The following is a 22,337-nucleotide window of genomic DNA, read 5'->3' as shown; positions in this document are numbered from 1 at the left end:
TTGGCAACCTTTGAGTCCAAAGCTTAATATTCTTAATGGGCAAGCTTAACAAAAATTATTAAGTAATACATTTAGACACCCATAAGTACATGTGCAAAGAGCCCAAATAAATAATTTACAAATAGCAAAATAAAAATTTTTATTATAAAATAAAAATTTTATAAGCATATAAAATATTCACCTTCAAAAATAACTAAAAAAGGCAAAGTGAGAAAAATTTTTGATCTATAACATTAATAACATTATAATGTGTTGATGAGGATTTTTAATAATAGAAAAAAATTGCAAGCAATCTAATTATTTGACAGTGTGGAAATAGTTAAAAAATGCATCAATGTAGTATGATATTACTTGGACTATAAATTAATGTTTTTGAAAATTTTAAATAATAAAAATGCTTATGCTACCATCTATATATATAAAAGCCTAAGTGACCAGCTGACTGTTCGACCAGTAGCTATGATGCGCACTGACCACCAGGGGGCAGAAGCTCAATGCACAAGCATGGAAACATGGAACAGACTGATGAATCTCAGAGGGAAGGAGGGAGAGGGGAGGGAGGGAAGAGATTAATCAGAGATCTTATATGCATACTAGAGGCCCAGTGCACGGATTCGTGCACCAGTGGGGTCCCTTGGCCTGGGCTGCGGGGATGGGGACATCCCCCTAGGGGTTCTGGATTGCGATAGGGTGCAGGCTAGGCCTAGGGACCCCACCAGTGCACGAATCTGTGCACCGGGCCTCTAGTATCTATAATAATAAAAGTGTAATATGCTAATTAGACCAGACAGCCAAATGACCTTCCCGACATCATTCCAGATGTCCTTCTGGATGAAGCCACTGCAGCGGGGGCTGAGGCAGAGACAGTTAGGGGCAATCAGGCAGGCAGGCAAACAGTTAGGGGTGATCAGGCATGCAGGCGAGTGGTTAGGGGCGATCAGGCAGGCAGGCGAGCAGTTAGGGGTGATCAGGCAGACAGGCAGAGTGGTTAGAGGTGATCAGCCAGGCAGGCAAATGGTTAGGGGCAATTAGGCAGGTAGGCAGAGTGGTTAGGGGCGATCAGGCTGGCATGCGAGTGGTTAGGGTGATGAGGCAGGCAGGCAGGGTGGTTAGGAGTTGATGAGGCAGGCAGGCAGAGGCAGTTAGGGGCAATGAGGCATGCAGGCGAGTGATGAGGGGCGATCAGGCAGGCAGGCAGAGTGGTTAGGGGTGATCAAGCAGGCAGAGCGGTTAGGGGCAATCAGGCAGGCAAGTGAGTGGTTAGGGGTGATGAGGCAGGCAGGCAGAGTGGTTAGGGGCAATCAGGCAGGCAGAGTGGTTAGGGACAATCAGGCAGGGAAGTGAGTGGTTAGGGGTGCTGAGGCAGGCAGGCAGAGTGGTTAGGGATGATCAGGCAGGCAGGCACGTAGACAAGCGGTTAGGAGCCAGCGGTCCTGGATTGCTAGAGGGATGTCTGATTGTTGGTGGTTTAGGCCTGATCCCGCAGTAGGATCGGGCCTAAACCGGCAGTCGGATATCCCCTGAGGGGTTCCCGATTGCGAGAGGGTACAGGCCGGGCTGAGGGGGTCCCCGCCTCCCCCATGCACGAATTTCTTGCACTGGGCCTCTAGTTAAATATAAGAAGCTATGAACAAAAAGTAAGATTTAATCTTGTCAAAATACACAAAGCAGATTTTGATAATTATCCTGTGAAGAAGAGTATATGGGAGCTCTCTGTACAATTTTTGCAACTATTTTCTAAGTCTAAAATTATTTAAAAATAAAAAGTTAAAAAACATACATAGGAAAACTGATGGGAAAAATAACAAAACTTTAGTAGTAATTTCTATATGGTAAAATTGAGTAGCTTTCCCCCCCTTTATTTTAAAAATGCTCTTTCGTAACAAATTTTTACGAGTTCTGTAAGTATTTCAAAAAATCCTCTCACTGTAATTAGGCAAGGAAAAGCTAAACTTAAAAGAAAAATGCCATCTCCCACAGTCCAATTTGTTGATCAGCAAATGTGTGAATGCTGAAAAAAGGGTGCATATGGGTGGAGGATAAGATAGACACATCAACTGGTTAAGAAGATATTTCACAGGTGGATGTGAAGTGTGAGATAGATCATGAAAGTACGGGCTGACATAGATTGAGAAGGTTATGGCACTGGGAATTTGATGTTAGAAGTAAAGAAGAGAATGACGTCTTCTCAAAAGAGAGGAGATCCCTGTAGTATTTTATGTTAGAAGAGAATCAGGCTACTTCTCCAAGTATCTAGGGATCATAAACCATAATAGGTTAAGGGAGTATTCCCAAAAGGTTGGTTTTTAATAAGTTAAAATCATTTGCCTCAGATAACCATCTTCATACTTGTTTTTATCACAGACTGCTTTCTAAGCAACTCAACTTTACGGTGATTCGGGCCTTCTTCTGAAGACTCAGCCTTTTATCTTAATGAGTGACAAAGGTAATTAGCTACTCAAGTTAAGTCCCTCTTGATCTGGATTTTTGTGTAGAATATTATTTGTTTAATGCTCAAATAAGGACAAATAGAAAGATGACTATACACTGTGGTGTCATTAGGAGCTGTACCTGAAAAACCACATGTTAGACATTGTGGTGCTCAGTCTTCTCCTATCTCAAGACCTCTTAAGATGCATGGCATCCTCCCTTCTATGCCTGGGAAAGGTGTGGTGAGCAGGGACTACGTAGTTTCTAAAAGCATGTGTGTCCCCTTGGGTACTCAAGTCAATTCTAAAACCAGCATTGAGCCCTTCACCTTAAGAGATACTGCTAGAGCCCTAGCCAGTTTGGCTCAGTGGATAGAGCATTGGCCCTCAGACTGAAGGGTCTCAGGTTTCATTCTGGTCAAGGGCCCATACCTCAGTTGTAGGCTCGATCCTTGGCCCTGGCTGGGGCACTTGCAGAAAGCAACCAATCAATGTGTCTTTCTCACATGGATGTTTCTCTCTCTCCCGCTCCTTTCCACAATCAGTGGGAAAATATCCTCAGGTGAGGATTAGCAACAACAAAAAAGCAAAACAAAACAAAGCAAAAAGTTACTGCTACAAATACAACCTTTAACATTTACCTTAGAGGATTATTGTTTTTGGCCCCCTCTCTCATATTGGGAAGCTACTGCTTGTTCCCAGAGAAGCAATATGGTATCAGAATTTGTTCCTTGGAGAAGGATTTGACTCCACTTTAAATGTAGACCCTTATTTCTACTATTTCTGCCTCCATGATTAGGTTTTAAACCCAAGGCAGGCACTGACCAGGTCTTATTAATCTTTTTCACCCTCCTCAGGCTTAGTCTTTAACTTTCAAAAAGGTAGTTACTTAGTAAATATTTATTAAAAATAAATACTATTTTCCTTAAGGGCAAATTTTATTCCTTCATGAAGGGAAATCTATTTCTTGCTATAAAAAAAGTTAAAAGATTGCATAAGTACAATTTAAAATATAAGATAGAGAATGTGTAGCCTAAAGCTAAGCAACAGCTTTGATCTTTGGCTGAATATTTTTTAAAAGATTAAAAGGCTTATTAAAAAGGACCTACTGCCCGGCCGGTGTGGCTCAGTGATTGAGCCTTGACCTATGAACCAGGAGGTAACAGTTCTATTCTGTCAGGTCACATACTGGGTTGCGGTCTGGACTCCCAGTGAGCGAGAGTGGGGGATGGGGGAAAAGTGGAGTGTGCAGGAGGCAGCCAATCAATGATTCTTTCTCATCATTGATGTTTCTATCTCTCCCCCTCCCTTCCTCTCTGAAATAAATAAAAATTTACTTTAAAAAATAGGATCTATGGGTCTAATAAGACTCGGGCCCAAGAAAGGTCTAAAAGTACATAGTCTCCTGAAGGTGCAGATACATTGAACTATGTGGGCTGTTCCTGACAGGGACCCTGCTCCTATGAAGGTGTTAAGAGATTTCTGCACCCAGAGCCTCTGCCCTCTAAGTGTGGATTGCAGTTGCTTCTCAAGTGTGAAAACTGAGGAATTACTGACTTAAAGGAAATTTTTCTTTTATGCAAATAAACAGGGTTATTAATGTACTCATGCCTAGGACAAATTAGTTTTTCAGGCCTGTTTACTTCTCTGTAAAAGAGAATAACAATACTGTAATTATCTCACAGTCTGAAATAAGGAATAAATTGGCACTGTGCCTAACTATGTTATATATGCTGAATAAATGATGGTTTTTATTTTGTTCATAAACGGAAATTCAGAAGTGCGTTAGAAATGGTTCAGTGTATTTGACATAGAGTTACCAGGTCTGTATTGTACTTCAACTGCATTGTAGCTTAGATGGGTTTATGTGAGCAGAGAGCAGGGCATTGCTACCATGTCTACCATTGCATTAAGGCAAGCATGTCAAACTCAAAGGCTAACACATGCCAAATAAACAAGGTTTAAGTTTATGTGGGCCGCAAAAAAAAAACAAAAGCTTCCATTTTCATAGAAATGTAGGTTTATTTCTAAGGAGACATGCTGACTACAAAGGGCTGAAATAAATGAGTAATCATTAACATAAAATAATAGAACATTTTAATAAAAATTAATATTTTTTATTGAACATTAACTTACCAGACACTGAATAACTATACAAATTAATAAGCGTAATGCAAATAAAGCTATATTTCTTGTTCTCCGAAAGCTAAGTATTTCCTGTTGCGCACACCAAACAAGTCAGTCCAAGACTAATGACGTGGCAATTGGCTGCTAAAATATTCTCTGCTAGTATTAGTGGAGAGAAATAGTGAGCCTGCATGTAAGGCGCGTAAGGGAAATGAATGCAATATGATTATAGTAATCAGTCATTAACGAACGTTGTATTTTGTTATTAATAACTAGAGGCCCAATGCATGAAATTTGTGCAAGGGGCTTGGCCCTCACAGCCCCGGCTGCCTCGGCCAACCCTTGCAGCCCCTCACAACCCCTCGCAGCTTTGGCCGGTCCTCGCAGTCCTGGCTTCATCTGGAAGGTCATCCGGAAGGATATCCGGAATGTCATTCAGCTGTTTGGTCTAATTAGCATATTAGGTCTTTATTATCTAGGATTATGTATAACTAGAGGCCTGGTGCACAAAATTTGTGCACTGGCAGTAGGTGTCTCTCAGCCCAGCCTGCACCCTCTCCAACCTGGGACCCTTCAGGGTCAGTCGGACATTTCTCTCACAATCCAGACTGCTGGCTCCCAACTGCTCGCCTGCCTGCCTGCCTGATTGCCCCTAACTGCTTCTGCCTGCCAGCCTGATCGCCCCCTAACCTCTCCCCTGCTGGCCTGATTGACACCTAACCACTCCCCTGCCAGCCTGATCGACACCTAACTGCTCCTCTGCTGGCCCAATCGCCCCCAATTGACCTCCCCTGCAGGCCTGGTCCCCCCTGCAACTGCCCTCCCCTGCAGGCATGTTCCCCCCTACTGCCCTCTCCTACAGGCCTGGTCCCCCCACAACTGCCCTCCCCTGCCAGCCTGGTCGTCCTTAACTGCCCTCCCCTGGTGGCCATCTTGTGTGATGGCATGACGGTCAATTTGCATATAGCCTCTTTATTATATAGGGTAGCCCTAGTTGGTTTGGCTTGTGGATAGAGCGTTAGCCTGAGGACTGAAGGGTCCCAGGTTCAATTCCGGTCTAGGGCACATGCACGGGTTGTGGGCTTGATCCCCAGTAGGGGACATGCAGGAGGCAGCTTAGTGGAAAGAAATGGTGCGCCTACGCGTAAGGCGAGTAAAGGAATGAATGCAACACTATTATAGTAATCAGTCATAATGCTGTAGTTTGTTATAATTATGTATAACAGGATATTGTAAAAATTAAATTACAAAATTTTTATTAAAACATTTCTTACATACCATTATATTGGCTGGGCTGCAAAAATATTCATTCTGGGCTCTGACCCCTAAATTTCTGATTTAGGATGGTTGGAGTGAGGCCTGAGAATTTGCATTCTGACAAGTTTCTAGGTAATGCTGATGTTGATAGTGTGGGTTACATTTTGGAAATCATTGATTATTCCAGTGATTCTCACACCTAGCTGCATGTTAGAATCATCTGGGGAGCTACCCAGGCTCTACTCTAGGGGGTTCTGAGAGCCTGCATTTCATTGATCTTGGCTGAGATGCTGTGCAGTGACTGCAGTGCACATGGAGGATTGAATACCATTGGCTTAGTCTAAACCTTATTTCACAGATGAGGAAACAGGTCTGAAGAAATTAACTATTCCCTTCTTGTCTTGGCTCCTAGCATTCTGCACATTGTTTCTTACTCACTTACTTGGTTCTTGGCTGTATAAGGTCAGGGACTGCCTTAATCTATTTGCTACACAATAAAGGTTCAATAAACATCTATTGTTGCGGTAATAATGTTGAAGGGAATAGGGATCCACCAAAAGTTTTTGACCAGCAAAGTTATATACTGAATATTAAAAGTAATATTTTAGGAGGATTTGTTATGAGGAAGGGTAAGATAAAGATCCTGGAGCAGCGATGATCTTCCTACTGCAATGTTCCTGTAGAACCTTGTTACTAAAAATGTGATAAAGACCAGCAGCATCAGTGTCACCTGAAGCCTTGTTAGAAATGCAGGCTCTCAGCTCCCACCTCTGACCTACTAAAGAAGAATCTACATTTTTATAAGATTTCCAGTGAGTTTTGTGCACATAGAAGTTTAAGAAGCACCATTGTAGGACATTACAGGACCACTGTCTAGACTTATGTGGTAGCCCTAGGGAATTGAGAAAGAGCAGCAAATATGAATGACTGAGCATGTCTGCTTTTACTTAAGCCTATTCCTTGGGATACCGGTTCTCTGGGATTTTAATAAGCATTCAGTGATCAAAAAAGTGTGGTGAATACCAGATTAAACAAAGCTAAACATTTTTTAGGGTTTTGTTTTTTTTGTGTGTGTGTGTTTTAAATAGCCAGACTTCTTTTATCTTTTAACTAGGGGCCCAGTGCACGAATATATGCACCTTCAAAGGAACTGTCTGCTGGCAGTCCTGCTCCCACCGCCGCCACTCCCACTGGCTGATGGTGCCAGCCCTGCTCACACCTGCTGACAGCATGGAGCAATTGGGGCTGGTGCCAGCAGCAGGTGCGAGCGGGGCCAGCTCTGTCAGTAGGTGCGAGTGGTGGCTGCTGCCCCAATCGCCCCTCAGGAGCAGGGGGAGGTGGAGAAGCCCTGAGGGCAATCAGGGCTGGCAGCTGCTGCTTGCACCTGCTGATGGCGCCAAGCAATCAGGCCCGGCGCTGGGTGCTGGCAGCAAGTGCGAGCAGTGTCTCTGGCACCGGCAGCAGGTGCAAGCAGGGCCAGCGCCAGCAGGTCCGAACGCCGGACAGGACCGTGGCGTGCAGGGGCAAAGAATTTTCAGTAAGCACCAGAGGCTCGCCCCGATGACAGTGACCAGTGCCCCGGCTTGGTCTGGTGCCCCTGCTCACCTGCTCCACCATCCCACTGCGGCCGACGCCTGCCATGTTCTGTGCGCACCCCTTGGTGGTCAGTGCATGTCATAGTGACTGGTTGTTTGGTTGTTCAGTTGTTTGGTTGTTCCGCCGTTTGGTCTATTTGCATATTAGGGTTTTATATATATAGATATGCTGACTCTCCAAGAGAAAAACTGTATTGTGTAGCTGCTTCTACATTTATTGATCATGGAAGCCTGTTTGGGGTATAACTTCTCATGTTACTCTTTTGTGGAGTGCATCTTGGTAAAGCTGTAATAAGCTCTTTGTGATTATTAGGGTTCCAGATTTAGAAGATATCCTAATTCCTGGACAGGAAACCACCTTACACATCTTAAGTTAATACCCATTACTTATCTGTTCAAGTGCCCAACCTTTCCATCACTGGTCCAGGTGTGTGACTTCACTTCTGACTCACTTTCATTGGCTGAGTCCCATTTGGAAAGAGTCATAGGAGAGGTCTGTGGGCTCTGTCAGAGCTGGTCTGGGAAAACATTCAAGACTTAGTTGCTGGTTATGGTGTCTGATAGAAATGAGGAGGAAACACTGGAAAATGTAGGGTCACTAGTAACATACCAAATTTGTGCTAGGAGTGCAATCAGGAGGTATGACTGAGAGCAATTACTGGGTGAATAAAGAAGAAACACAGAAATGTGATTGACAGTCGTGAGACATATCTGTAAGCAAATTTATAGTGAAAAATAAAAAGAAGCAAATGAACAAATACATTGGGGCCTAGGGTTGTTTCAGATTTAGGATAGTCCAAAATGGCTTTTCTACAGTTTATTTCCATCGATGCCCCCTTTAAAAATTCATGGCCCATTGTAATGCTGGCAGGTTGATTATTCCACATTCTATAACTAGAAAGCATTTGATTTTAAATTATACTCACTAATAAATTACCAATAATGTTTTGGATAGCACCTTTTATATTCACCATATAGTTTTTCTTTTGTATCCTTGACATTAAATTTCACTTTTTTGGGGGGTGGGGTAGCAGTATACTAGTACTTACTATTCTTAGTTAGTAAAAGGAATGAAAATACTTTCTCCATGATACCCTTACTTTGGGCAGTAAGCCACATTACTCTTAATTTTTTGTTAGTAAACCAATGGAAAGTATTTTTGATTTAGATCTGTCCTTTCAAATGCTCAAAGGCTTTATTTTTTATTCCCTTTTCCTAATATTTAAAAAATGTCATTTCTTGCAAAATCAAGAAAGTACTCTTAGATCAACTTATGCCATCAGTATAATTTTTCTTAGGACTTTTTGTCTTGAAAAATTTGATATTACTTTAATGGGTAAACTTGGATATATAAATCTTTCAAATCTCATTCAATTCAATTTCTCTTTATTGTATCCTCAGTTGAGAGCATTTCCTGTACTTTCTGGAGAAATTTTGATGAGAAGGGGGAAAACACCCCTTGTTTCAATCAAGCAGAATATATTGAACAAAGTAGTCTTTGATTTCAGAAACTTCTAGAGGGGATTAGTATAGTTTCAACGGACTTTTCTTCAACTTTGAAATCTACAGTTCCCAGACACTGTGTATAAAATAATGATCTTAAGATCTTATAAGCTGCTAAGTCATCTAAAATAAATTCATTTTTTTATTTTACTAAGATTGATTCATCTTAGACTATATAGAGGTTGGCAGTCTTTAGAAGGAGTGTTAAGATGCTTGATCTGCCCCTGTCAGGCTAATAGTGGTGGGAGATACAGTTTACTAGGAAACCCTGACTCTTCAGTGGAGTTGGACATGGGAGATTATAGTAGCTGAAAGACTATCTCTGCACAGGCAAAGGGAAGTAGACGGGTGCTATGGGAACAGCAGCTGCTGAATTTTGGACAGTATAGGTAGCTTGTATCAACTACAAGCCCTTATAGTTGTAGGGAAGAGAAAAAAGACGCAGCAGTTGTCCCACATGTCAAAAGTAACTTGCTAATGAGCTTTATTTAACATACGTGCTAAGGCTTGCCAATACTTATCCTGGAAAGATTTTCAACAAGGATTGGATCTAGAGGTTCAAGTTAAGCCTTGGGTTACTAGACAATCTGATCCCCAAAATATTTGTACAACATCCATCTAATAAATTATTTATCGAACATCATCAGGTGCTGGTTCTGTGCTGGGTGATGGAATACCAGGGCAAGAAAAGGTAAACATTGTCATTGCCATCATACTGCTTGTTGACATAGTGGGATGCAGATTTGTAAACAAGATAATATAAGTGTGTGCTATGATAGAAGAAATATAGCAAAGCATGGTAATATACAGAAGGGGGTACTTAACTTTTAGTTAAGGAGTCAGGTATAAGAAGAGGCATCTACATGAAGGATGAGTAGGCTTTGGGTAGACTAAGAAGAGATGGGGCAGGAAAGTGCATTCTGCACTGGGAGAAAAGCATATACAAAAGTCCTGAAAAAGTTCATAAAGAATGTTTTGTTTGGAGCATACAGATTTGGGAAGAAGGAGAAGTGGCTGGAAATGAGGCTAACAAAGTAAGCAGAGGTCAGACATGTAGGGTTTTATAAGCATTTGGGTTTTATTTTAGATGGAATGGAAAGCCATAGAAAGTCTCTCTAGCCAAGGAATGATTAGATATGCATTTTAGGTTAATGACTCTGGCAGCATTATGGAGAATGGGTTGGAGAGAGATAATACTGGGGAGAATGAGACCAATGGGAAGACTCTTGCAAAAGTTTACATAAGACGAGATGGTAGCCTGTATTTGACAAGTGATGGCATTCTCAATAGCTTGTGCTTATAGACACTAAAGTTTTTTACTCTACTTTTTATAAGATTGTTTATATGGTTCTTTACCTCAGTATTTTCCATTTTATAATTCTTCAAGAAACCTTTATTTCCTCTCTGGTATCTATGTAAACTATTATGTTTTTGTTGCTTCCTAAATATTCTCCTGAAAATGTATGTTCTGCTCTTGACATACAGTATGTTTCTTTATCACACTTGAGTACAGAATTAATGTTGAGAGAAGTAATTATGATTCTAGTGAATAGGTCTTAGTTGTACAACTATGGGTAGCCTGAGATTTCCTGGAAAGAACTGGTAGAAAAAAATAATTTAATGGCTCTCAGCATTGGAAAGAAAGAAAGTAATTTAAAGACAGTTTTAGAGGGGAGGAGGCTTGCTGTACAGCAATCAATATGGCAGGATTAGAAAAGACCATCATGGATCAACCCCAAAGTGCAAAAAGTAATTAAGGGCACAGAAGGCACATAATGCATGTCAAGTTCAAAGGAGACACTGAGAAATTACAGAGTGACGTTTGGCATTTAAAAATGACAGAAAGAGCAAAGGTGGAAAATGACAAAAACATTTCATGTAAGACTAAAAGTGCTGCAATATTACATGGGACACAAAAGGTCAGTGAACAGCCCGGAATGGTGTCTAATGGATAGCAAGGGTACTCCATTGACTGAGACTTTCTTGTAAACATTGATTACAAAAATAAAATTAAATGAATTCTTTGCCTCAGTGCTCTCAGAAAGCACAGTCTGGCTGAAAAGAGAAATCAATTTAAAATGAGAGAAGTAAAATTGTTCTTGGACATGTTGCCAATCAATAGGTGCTAAAGAAATGGAGAAATTTGAATTCTCATGTAGAAGCAGATATTCTTTCTTCTAGGATTAGTGCTGTCCAAAGCCAATAATTCATTCTTAGGCTTAGAAACTCTTTCTAAAAAGGATTAAGTTGTTTTTCTTTTGGTATTTTGTTCCCAAATCTCCCAATGTAGGTCATTTTAACGATTTTTTGGCTATCTATGTGTGAAAGTATGATACATCTGGCTCTTACTAGGTCAAAGGACAACATCAAGAAATTGCGTAGAAGTCCTAGCAAAAAAACTTCCCAACCTAGTAAACTTTTATTTTTTATTTTTGAGGAAATATACTTTTGTGAAGTGGAGCTTGGTGGAACGGCTGTTCCTGGCTTTGGAAATCCCTCATCTTAATCAATTAGGGCTTCTATAATAAGAATACCATAAACTGGATGGCTTAAGGGACAAACATGTATTTCTTACATTTCTGGAGATTGGGAAGTTCAGAATTTATCAGCAGCTTCTTGACTGGCTTTTTGTAAATAGCTGACTTCTAGCTATATCCTCACATGATACAGACAGACAGACTAATCTCATCATGAGGGCTCCATTCTTATGACCCAATTACCTCTTAAAGGCTCCATTTCCAACTACCATCACATTGGGGATTAGAGTTTCAACATGTGAATTTCGGGGACACAAGCATACAGTCCCACAGCATCCTTAGTGATACATATTTTCCAAAGAGGCAGCAATTGTTCTTACTTGCATGTTAAAGGCAGGATTTAAAGAATGGGTATACCTGATGCAAAAGCAGAGAGGTTTTAAGTTATTGTTTCAAAAAGGATTCAGGAACAATTTCATATGAAAGTATTTTTGTAGCATAAAATTGAATCATGGCAATTTCATATAGTTTAGCCTAATAGTGAGAGATTAGTGTAATTTTTCTGCATTTGTTCTGTTTTCCTGTTTCCCCAGGTCTGTTTCTCCATTGTGATTAGAAATTAATACTTTGATGTATTTTTTCCCATTTTTTTCAAAGCCTTTAAGGATATATTTGATAAAATCTGATATATATTATACATTTTATATTCAGCATTTTACAGCTAATCTAATCTAATAAAAGAGAAACATGCAAATTGACTGTACCTTCGCTATGCCCCAAGCCATGCCCACCAGCCAATCAGAGCGACTATATGCAAATTAACCCAACCAAGATGGCGGCTGGCAGACACGGAGCTGGAGCAAGCAGGAGGCTTGGTTGCCCCGGCGATGGAGGAAGCCAAGCTTCCTGCCTGCCCTGGCCGGCTGTAGCCTCTGCTCAAGGCAACAAAGTTTCAATTCTAGAAGATAAATAAATCTCAGATACCTGCTTCCAGCCAGCCTCCACTGGGAGCTTGGGTGGCTGGGCCCATGGCCAGCCTGCAAACAGCCATCAGCCCCTCACCTAGGATGGCCACACCCTCATGGGGTGAGGGTCCCCGCTGGGGGGCTTGGCCAGCCTGCAAACAGCCATTAGCCCCTCACCCAGACTGGCCAGGCACCCCAGCAGGACCCCCCACACTGAAGGGGGTGTGGCCAGCCTGAAAACAGCCCTCAACCCCTCACCCAGGCTGGCCAGGCACCTCAACGGGGACCCCCAACCTGAAGGGGGTTTGACCAGCCTGAAAACACCCATCAGGCCCTCACCCAGGCTGGCCAGGCACCCCAGCAGGACCCCCCTCCCTGAAGGGGGTGTGGCTAACTTGAAAACGGCCCTCAGCTCCTCACCCAGGCTGGCCAGGCACTCTAGCAGGGACCCCCACACTGAAGGGGGTGTGGCCAGCCTGAAAACAGCCCTCAACCCCTCACCCAGGCTGGCCAGGCACCTCAGCGGGACCCCCACCCTGATCCGGGACACCCTTCAGGGCAAACCAGCCAGCCCCCACCCATGCACCAGGCATATAATAAACGAGTAATATGCAAATTGACCCTAACAGCAGAATGACTGGGAATGACTGGTCACTATGACACACACTGATCACCAGGGGGCAGATGCTCAATGCAGGAGCTGCCCCCTGGTGGTCAGTGCGCTCCCACAGGGGGAGCTCTGCTCAGCCACAAGCCAGGCTGATGGCTGCCAGCACAGCAGTGATGGCGGGAGCCTCTCCTGCCTTCTCAGCAGCACTAAGGATGTCCGACTGCAGCTTAGGCCTGGTCCCCGCTGGCAAGTGGTCATCCCCCGAGGGGTCGCAGACTGCGAGAGGGCACAGGCCGGGCTGAGGGACCCCCCCGAGTGCACAAATTTTTGTGCACCGGGCCTCTAGTATTATATAATTGCTTAACCGTGCAGTTAAATATGCTTTAAAATATTTTTGCTGGCTGCATATCATTTCATAATGAGTTTGTAGCATACTCTGTTTCCCTATTCCTTCACTACCTGGGAACCATATATCCTGGTTTGTCCAGGGAAGTCCTTATTTATGACTATTATCCTGGAAAAATTATTAAAGCACCCCCAGAGTTATCCCATTTGGAATACAAATTTGTGTAGTCACCTTTCCTGTAATCACCCTACCTACAATAGACTATTTGCTATTTAAAATTTTCTCTTATAAATCCACTATAGATTAGTTCATTTCTTATTATTTCACAAGGCTAAATTCCTAAAAGTGAAGTAACTGGATCAAAGTGTATGACCATTTGGTTCTGTCTATATACTGTCCTGCTTGTATTTCTGTTAAATAAGTAAAATACGGTTCTGTTAAATTGAATTCAACAACTTTATCTGCTTTCAACTTTGAATATTTTATTCCCTTTGAGAAGGGTTTCTCAACACTGGCACTATTATCATTTTGGCTCAAATAATCCTTCTTATAGAGGGCTATCTGTGCATTGTAGTATGATTTAGCAGCACCCCTGGCCTTTACCTCCAGATGCCATAGCACTTCCCACCCCAGTCATGACAATCAACAATGCACTTGTCCCTTGTGGGGGTGGGGGAAGGGGCAAAATAGCCCTCAATTGAGAACCACTGGCTTAGAAAAATGTATAGGGAATAATAAGAGTAACATCTTCCTCTTCTAGCTTATTTGTCTCAAGCTGTGGGTTTTTGATAAAATAATTGCTTATTTAGCATACTGAAAATGGTAAAAGTTGCTTGTTCAAGATTACATGACCAAGGAACAGAGCAGGAATTTGAACTTGGGTCTGTCTGTCTTCAGAGTCTTAACCATGTGTCCTGCTATCTAAAGGGCACTTGCTAGTACTACTGTTATGCACTTGCCATTGCTAGACAGAAAACAATGGGAAAAGAAGTATTTTCTCTCCAGTGAGTTTATGGCAATCATTTAGGATCTTTTTTATTGTTACCAAGGTAGTCCTTACTTATTTTACCATCTGTAAATGGGGTTGGCTGTATGATATCAATATACAGAAACATGTAGTTTAAGTCTTGGCACATAGTAGGTGCTCAATATGTGCTAGTTTGCACTTATATTTGCATTGGGTTATCATAACCATCTGCTAATGAGTTTGTAGGGCTTAAAGATGAACCAAACGAAGAGGGACTGATTACCTTTCCCTCTTTCTACTTTCAAAAGCAGCCCTCCCCGTTTTCCCTCAATATTGATGAATCACACTTTGAAGAACAGAGTAAGAGATGAACAGACTCCAGGGTATCCACAAGTGAAGGAAGTACAATTTAAAATCACTGAAATAAATATTGTTCCTTCTTTTTATCTTCTGTCTCAAAAGCTATTTGTTCAGAATAAGGAAATCATTTTTAAGTTCTAGAGGTAGAATATTTAGTTTCAGGTTGTTTGGGGACAGGTTCTGATATATGAACATAAGACTAGTGAGTAGGGAGAGGACCAGACTGGAGAGAGAATCCCCCACACATTCTTGTGCTAGAGGCAGCCCACCACTATTGCCAGTTAATGCCTGAGTGATGATGGGGTGGGAGGAGGAATGTGGTGAGCTATTCTCACACTGGAGGAGGAGGTGTGGCTCAAGTTCTGCAGCTAAGCTCAACTTAGAAACTTAAACATGGTGATCTTGGGAAGCATGGTTGGATTACAACTAGTTTTATCTAGGTTTTTCTCATTTCTCATTCTAAATGGTGGACGTTGTTGATTTTGGAGACTCTTGAAAGGAAAAGCAGAAAGGAACTATGTCAGAATCACTTTCCCCCCAAAAGATACTAGACCAGGAAAGAAAAAAAGACATCTGGATCTACAATACAGGAAGTTCTCACCTACTCTTAACCTATTCTTAAGTTCTGAGTATGGTACTTGATGTTTTGTAGTACTATATGGCTTTTAAAACATTTTCACAAGTATTAGCTCTTTGACCACCTCAAGAAGCTAGTCAGGCAGACACCCATGTTTCAGAAAAGGAAATGAAACTTGGAGAAGTTGTGATTTTCTCCAGCTTCATAGAATGAAGAATGACGGAGGACCCTTGATACCTATATCAGCTCTGTCTCCACATCATCCCAATGCTTATGTAGTTCCAGAAGTTACAGTATTTCTCTGCTCTTAGACTTTTTCTTGTTTGGCTGGCATTTTAAACTAGGTTGTCTGTGACTAGTATTTAAAAGAATGATTATGTGATTGCTTTTCCCACACATTCAAGGCAACATTTCAGTGTACCTATCATGTTGTCTGAAATTTGGGTGCTACCCTTACTCTCTACTTTTATGTGTTTATCTTTTATGTCCTTATGTAAGGGTAAGCAGAGTGGTTGCTGTGCATATATCACATTTTGAATTTATAATGGCTTTTCTGTTAATGGGTTGGATATTATTGTGTTTCAACCCCTGTGACCCTGTGTTAGGAAAACTCAGCTTGAGAATATATTGCTGAGTCGTAATATTAAAACCCGTGGCCCTTCTCCCTGTCAAGTGAACTTGAACATGTAATGGTGTTGTCTTAAATAGGATAGTAGTTAGGATTTCTTTTCAGTAAATGATGAATATTTGAAAAAGAATGTAAGCTTAAAATTCGCCCCCTCCCCGCCTGTTGTTTTTAAATTGCTCACAATGTGTTAAAGCTTAATATAAAATACACAATCTTCCCTACTTTATCATGGTGCTATTTTTTTTCATGGTGCTATTTTAACTTATGTCTTAACTACTTTATTTTATTAGTTTTTTAGAACCAAATTATCTTCTGTCATAAGCAGCCTTCTTGTATGTGGCTTACCAATACAAGTTGAAATGCTCAGTATTTTCTCTCTCCCTCCATGCCTCCTTCCTTCCTTTTTCTCACCTCTTCTTTCTATTTTTATCCATCCATCCATCCATCCATCCATCCATCCATCCATCCATCCATCCATCTCCTCTCAGTCTTTTAGTAATAGAAAGGCTTGTATTTAGTATGTGTGGTAACTCAAACATCACAATTTCAAAATTTGAAGTTTAAAAGTATTCTTAAATTGAGCAAGTTTATGAGTTTGGAATTGATCTGCTCACTCCAATTTTGAGGATTTCATCACTTTATTATCTTTTAATTATAATCATATACCCAAGTGCTCATAATTTATCAGACTTTATGTGGTGTTAAAAACTAAAAGTCTTTGCTTAAGAGATTGAAATTCAAAGTTGGTTTCAGAATATAGATAAAAATGGCTTTCTGTGTCCAGCCTGGTATGCTTTAGTAATGGGTCTTTATGATTTTAGTGGCTGTGCCTTGTCAGTGACTTTTCCCCCAGGTGGAGCCAGTCCCGCTAGCATGGTGACCTTTAATTGTTGGCATTCTTACTAACTGCCTTGAGATTACCTAGTTTCTAAAGGAAAATGGCAGGTAGCCAGGGAGTTTTCTTTCAGCAATCCAAAGAGATGTCTCACTCCCTAAGAGAAAACTCTATCTGTCCATTTTGTTTTATGAGCGGCATCATGAGATGTTTAGATAACTCAGAGCTGAGTGAGTGGAGAGTTATTACATGATACAAATATATAATTTAGGAGATGATGGTCAGAGACATGTAAACTAAAGGAAAAAAGAAGTAATAGCTTTCAATACCACAAATTTATTGTTTGTGGAATATACTGCATATATTCCAATATGTAATAGTTTTTCCTATCTTTTAGTTTTGAGAGTTGTGTGTGTGTGTGTGTGTGTGTGTGTGTGTGTGTGTGTGTGTGTTGGGGGAAGGGTACAAATAATAATGTAGGAAATCCAGAAGGATTTTTACTTAAGGTAACTTAACTTATGTGCCAAGAAATATATCCTGTGTGGGTTGTCTCACACTTTGTGCTAAAGTTGTCTCTATTGCCTTTTGTCAAAATGTGTCTCTATTGCCTTTTGTTATGAGGAAAGGAAAAAATAGGGATATATCCAGAGCTACAACCCCGAAGGCCTGTTTGTGAGTTCAGAATTTTTAGAGATCAACCAAAGAACTTGTATGCATATATACATAACCAGGGACACAGACAATAGGCTGGCGAAGGCCTGGGGTGGGGCCCAGAGGTGGGCTAGAAGAGGTCAATGGGTGGGGGTGGGGGCATATGTAATACTTTCAACAAAATAAAGATAAATTTTTTTTCATTGAGATAAACACAGTTGTTTTCACATTTGACAATAATTGTAAAACAACAAGGCCATTTCATGCATTACAGTATGCCTGAGTAATCTTCATTCATTGTTTTCTTAGGAAGATGTTACATACTATACTTAAGACCCTACAAACATACATACATTTAATGTCCATTTATCTTAACCTTTATGCAAAAAAGAGGAAGAACAAGAGAAATCTGAAACAAATGCAAACAATGCAAAATTATCACTGATATGAATGACAAATGCCCTGAGAAAACTCAATGCAGCACTTACATATGCTTATGTAAGATTTAAGTAGTGAAATTTTACAAAATTTATTGGCAATTATAGAGAGCAGGAGCAGATGCAGCAGGTTTCAGCAGGGCTTTACTTGGTGCCAGTGTACCCCTGGCAGCTGCTGCTCGTATTGCCCACAGAGGATACCAGAGTGGCTTCTGTATTGGAGAAACTCATCTTTTGTGAGCCGTGCTTTTATACTGAAGGTAAGCTAATAAGAATTTACACACACACACACACACACACGTATGCACTTCTGTATAAAAGAATGTTCATGAATTCTGGGCCCTCTTTGTCCCTGAAATAAACCCAGAATCAGGTGGGCACCAGGGCAAGAAGAGTCAGTGGCCAGATGTTTCTCAACAATATTTCTCTACCATCAGTTTTTCCAACAACCCAGAATGACCTTTTCCCTCGATGGTGTAACCATTGCGCACTGCAGAGCTAATTGCTATACCTAAGATTACATTTCCTTTTTTTTATACAACTTTAAAAACATTCCTAGTTGCCTTTCTCTTTTCCACTACTTGACTTTATGATACCCTTATTTTTCACAAACTCCCCTTGGTGTGAGGACACAGGATTCCAGGCTTGCTACACAACTATCATCTTGACTCTTCACTATTTTCCCACAATGGACACCTGTTTTTCTGGGCACAACATCTTCCTCATTATTCTTCTTTCACTGGAGCAGACCCTCAAGTAATGAAGATGGTCAGCCATGTATGTATGTGTGTCATAAATATGACAAAGAACCACAGCCATTGTCCTTTTCCACATATTGACTGCTTTTCTTAGCATGATTCTGGATCAAGGATCTTTGGAAGCTCTGAGTACAGCTAGGTAAATTAGTTTGTCTTTTGCCTTTTATTCTCCTAAATTTTGTGTATTGCAAATACCTTACCAATGAATGAAAATAAAGAAAAATCCCAAACATTCCATCAATGATTTAAATTTCTCCCTGTGCCAAGGGAATTTGGGGGGTAACAAAATTTTCTATATCTTGTTTACATAACTATATTCATTTGTCAAAACTCACCCAAACTATATTCCTTAACAGAGTGAATTTTACTGTCTATAAAGTATCCTAGATAATAAAGAGCTAATATGCAAGTGGTCGTCACACCCTCATGCCGTCATGCTGTAACGGCTCAGACACTCAACACTGGGGAGAGAGGAATGGGGACCAGCCAGGCTGCAGCCCAGGAGAGGGAAAGAAGTAGCCCTGCAAGTGAAGATTGGTCAGAGCTCTCAGGATGGGAAGGCAGAGGGGAGAGGACTGAACCTGGGAGGGTTTCTTCTCAGTATGCAACTTCTAATGCTGAATGAAAATTGTGCTCAATTTGAAGGTTTTCCCACACACCTTACACACACAAGATTTTTTCCCCCAGTGTGAACTTGCTGATGCTGAGCCAGGGTTATTTTCTGATTGAACGTCTTCCCATACTCCTCGTATTCCTAAGATTTCTTCCCAGTGTCAATTATCTGATGTATAATAAAGCGGGAGCTACAACTGAAAGTTTTCCAACATTAACTGCATTTATAGAATTTTCCCCCATGGTGGAACCTCTGGTGCTGGAAAACACTGAACTCCAGCAAAAGGCCTTGCTGCACTCCTTATAGTTACAGGGTTTCTCCCCAGTGTGGATTCTCTGATGCTGAATCAGGACTGAATTAAAACAGAAACTTTTCCCATACTCCTTATGTTCATAGGGCTTCTCCCTAGTGTGAACTCGCTCATGGATGATGCACTCATAGCTACACCTGAATACCCTTCCACAGTACTTACATTTAAAGGGTTTCTCTTCGGTGTGACTTCACTGGTTTTGAGTTGTAGCTGAAGATTTTCCCACAGTCCTTACATTCATAGAGCTTCTCTCCATCATGGAGTTTCTGATGCTAAAGGAGGTGGGGATTCTGACTGAAGGCTTGTCCACATTCCTGACATGAATGTGGTTTTTCTCCAGTGTGGATTTTCTGGTGCTGTAACAGTTTTGAGTCATATCTGAAGGCTTTCCCATATTCCTTGCATTTGTTGGGCCTCTCATTGTGAATTCTCTGATGTGGGTGAAGATATGAAGGCTGATTGAAATATCTGCCACATTCACCACATTTATCACACACCTATTTTATAGGGGGCCTGGCAGGGTGGTGAGATGTGTGCTGACACCATTGCTTCCTTCCAATTTCCTGGCTATCCCTTCTCTTTTGATAGCGGAGAATTTGTGATCCTGGACTGTGAAGCCTGTGAAATCTTTTTTCTCTGTTGTGTCATACAGCAGTGGCTTCTCTAAGCTGTTTTTAAAGTGAGGGTGCTGGGAGGCATCCCCCAGCTGCATCTCTGCTATGAGCCTGGAGGACTCTGGTTCTTTAGGAATGTTCAGCTTTGGAGATTGCTCCTCATTCTCAGTGTTAGTTTTACCATTGGTGCCAATACCTCTTGGGGCCTCTCACCTCTCACTGTCTAGGTCCCATGGTACTTCCCCTTGCTCCAGCTGGAATATCAGATCTGGTTTTGGAAATGGAAATGCCGCCAAGGAAGTTATGTTTGCATAATTCTCCAGCATCACCACCTGTACAGGGCCCTCTGTGCAGAGTCCAGATTGGCCCATTGATCCCTCAAAGGTCACTGATTCTTCTATAATAGCCTCATGTTCTTATGCTTTCTTGCCAGATGCCTTTGGAACAAGTGCTTTCTGGGCTGGAATTTTCAGACCCTTTTTAGCTTTTGGAGGTGCTGCCTTCTGGCCTGCAGCGTTCTGAGTGGGAACCTTCTTGTCTGCAGTGGTCACCTTTTTTGCTGGAACCTTTGCAACAGCTGCTCCAGATGCACCTTTAGCAGCAGGTGCTTTTTTTAGGAGAAGCTTTCAGGAGAAGTGCCTTTTCAGTTTCTTTGCCTTCATGGCTTTAAAAGAACTGAAATATGCATTTTGGCTTTCTTTTCTCTGGCTAGAATCTTCTTGGCCTATTTCGTGGTTGCCTGTTTTGTATTGATATCTGCCTTCTGCCAGGCTTATTGAACATACCTCTGGTGGACACTGTAGCACTTGAGGATAAAGTCAGTGAGCTGCATGCATTTGACAGGTATAGTCTGTCTCCTTACTTGAGTGCAAGGTCCATCAACCAAAGCCCTGTTGTTGTTTTTTAAACATTTGATTTTTTAAAAGTTTTTTATTTTTTAAAAATACATTTTTATTGATTTCATAGAGGAAGGGAGAGGGAGAAAGATAGAAACTTCAATGATGAGAGATAATCATTAATAGGCTGCCTCCTGCACTCCCCCTAATGGGGATTGAGCCTGCAACCCAGGCATGTGTCCTGACCGGGAATCAAACTATGAGCTCCTGATTCATAGGTTGATCCTCAACCACTGAGCAACACTGGCCAGGCAATCAAAGTCCTGTTTTGATTGGTAACATCAACTCGTGACCAGCTTCCCAGCATGAGGCCCACAGGAGATGTAGGCTTCCTCCATGAAGCACCTGAGCACCGCGGACTACATAAGGCCTGTTAGGCACCTTTCTGCACCCCTGCCTGGGTGGTGGTGGGGCTGCATGGCTGCCAGACCCAGAGCCTGATACCTCAAATTTTTTAAAAGCTCGTAATAAAATAAATTTTACTAATATTGAAAATACCTAAAATTACTTATACAGCATTATTGAGACATATTTACATTTAATATAATTCTGTTTAAAATGTATAGTTCAGCCCTGGCTGGTGTTCTAAGTGGTTAGAGCATCGTCCTGCTAACTGAAGGGTCTTGGTTTCAATTCCCAGTCAAGGGCACGTACCTGGGTTGCAGGTCCAATCCCTGGCCCAATTGGGGCACATGAGGGAGGCAACCAATCGATGTGTCTCTCACATCGAAGTTTCTCTCTCTCCTTCCCTTACACTATCTCTAAAATCAATGGAAATATATCCTCAGGTAAGGATTAACAAAAACAAACAAAAAAATTAAAATGTACTTTTCAATAGTTTTTAGCATATTTGTAGAATTGTATAACCATCACTATAATTTAATTTTAGAACATTTCAACATGATAAGAAATGCGATTAGCATTTACTTCCCATTCCCCTGCCCTAGCCAACCACTAATCTGTCTTTTCTATTGATTTGCCTATTGTAGGCATCTCATATGATAGGTGCATTTTGGAGATTGACTTCTTTTACTATAACTTTTTTTTTACTTTAACTTTTTATAATTACACTAGAGGCCCGGTGCACAAAAATTTGTGCACTCAGGGGGAAGGGAGGGTCCCTCAGCCCGGCCTGTGCCCTCTCGCAGTCTAGGACCCCTCGGGAGATAACGCCCTGCTGGCTTAGGCCTGCTCCCGGGTGGCAGAGGGCAGGCCCAATCCCTAGGTGCAGCCCCTGGTCGGGCTCAGAGCAGGGCTGTTTGGAGAGTTGGGGCGCCGCCCCTGTCATGCACAGAGCAGGGCGGATCGGGAGGTTGTGATGCCACCCCCAGTCACACTCAGGGTAGGGCCGATTGGGGGGTTGGGGCACTGTCCCCTGTCAC

General features: G+C 41.7%; 1 protein-coding gene and 1 pseudogene across 2 annotated transcripts in view; one reads left to right on the top strand and one right to left on the bottom strand.

Annotated features, from left to right (window-relative positions):
• Nucleotides 1-22,337, top strand: part of SLC44A5 (solute carrier family 44, member 5) — a 310,282-nt gene that overhangs the window by 53,248 nt on the left and 234,697 nt on the right. The gene's annotated exons all lie outside the window — the stretch shown is intronic.
• LOC106727079 lies at nucleotides 15,011-20,891 on the bottom strand (annotated as a pseudogene).

This window comes from Myotis brandtii, unplaced genomic scaffold, assembly GCF_000412655.1.
Source record: "Myotis brandtii unplaced genomic scaffold, ASM41265v1 scaffold36, whole genome shotgun sequence".
NCBI lineage: Eukaryota > Metazoa > Chordata > Mammalia > Chiroptera > Vespertilionidae > Myotis > Myotis brandtii.
This window is presented reverse-complemented; position numbering and strand designations above follow the sequence as displayed.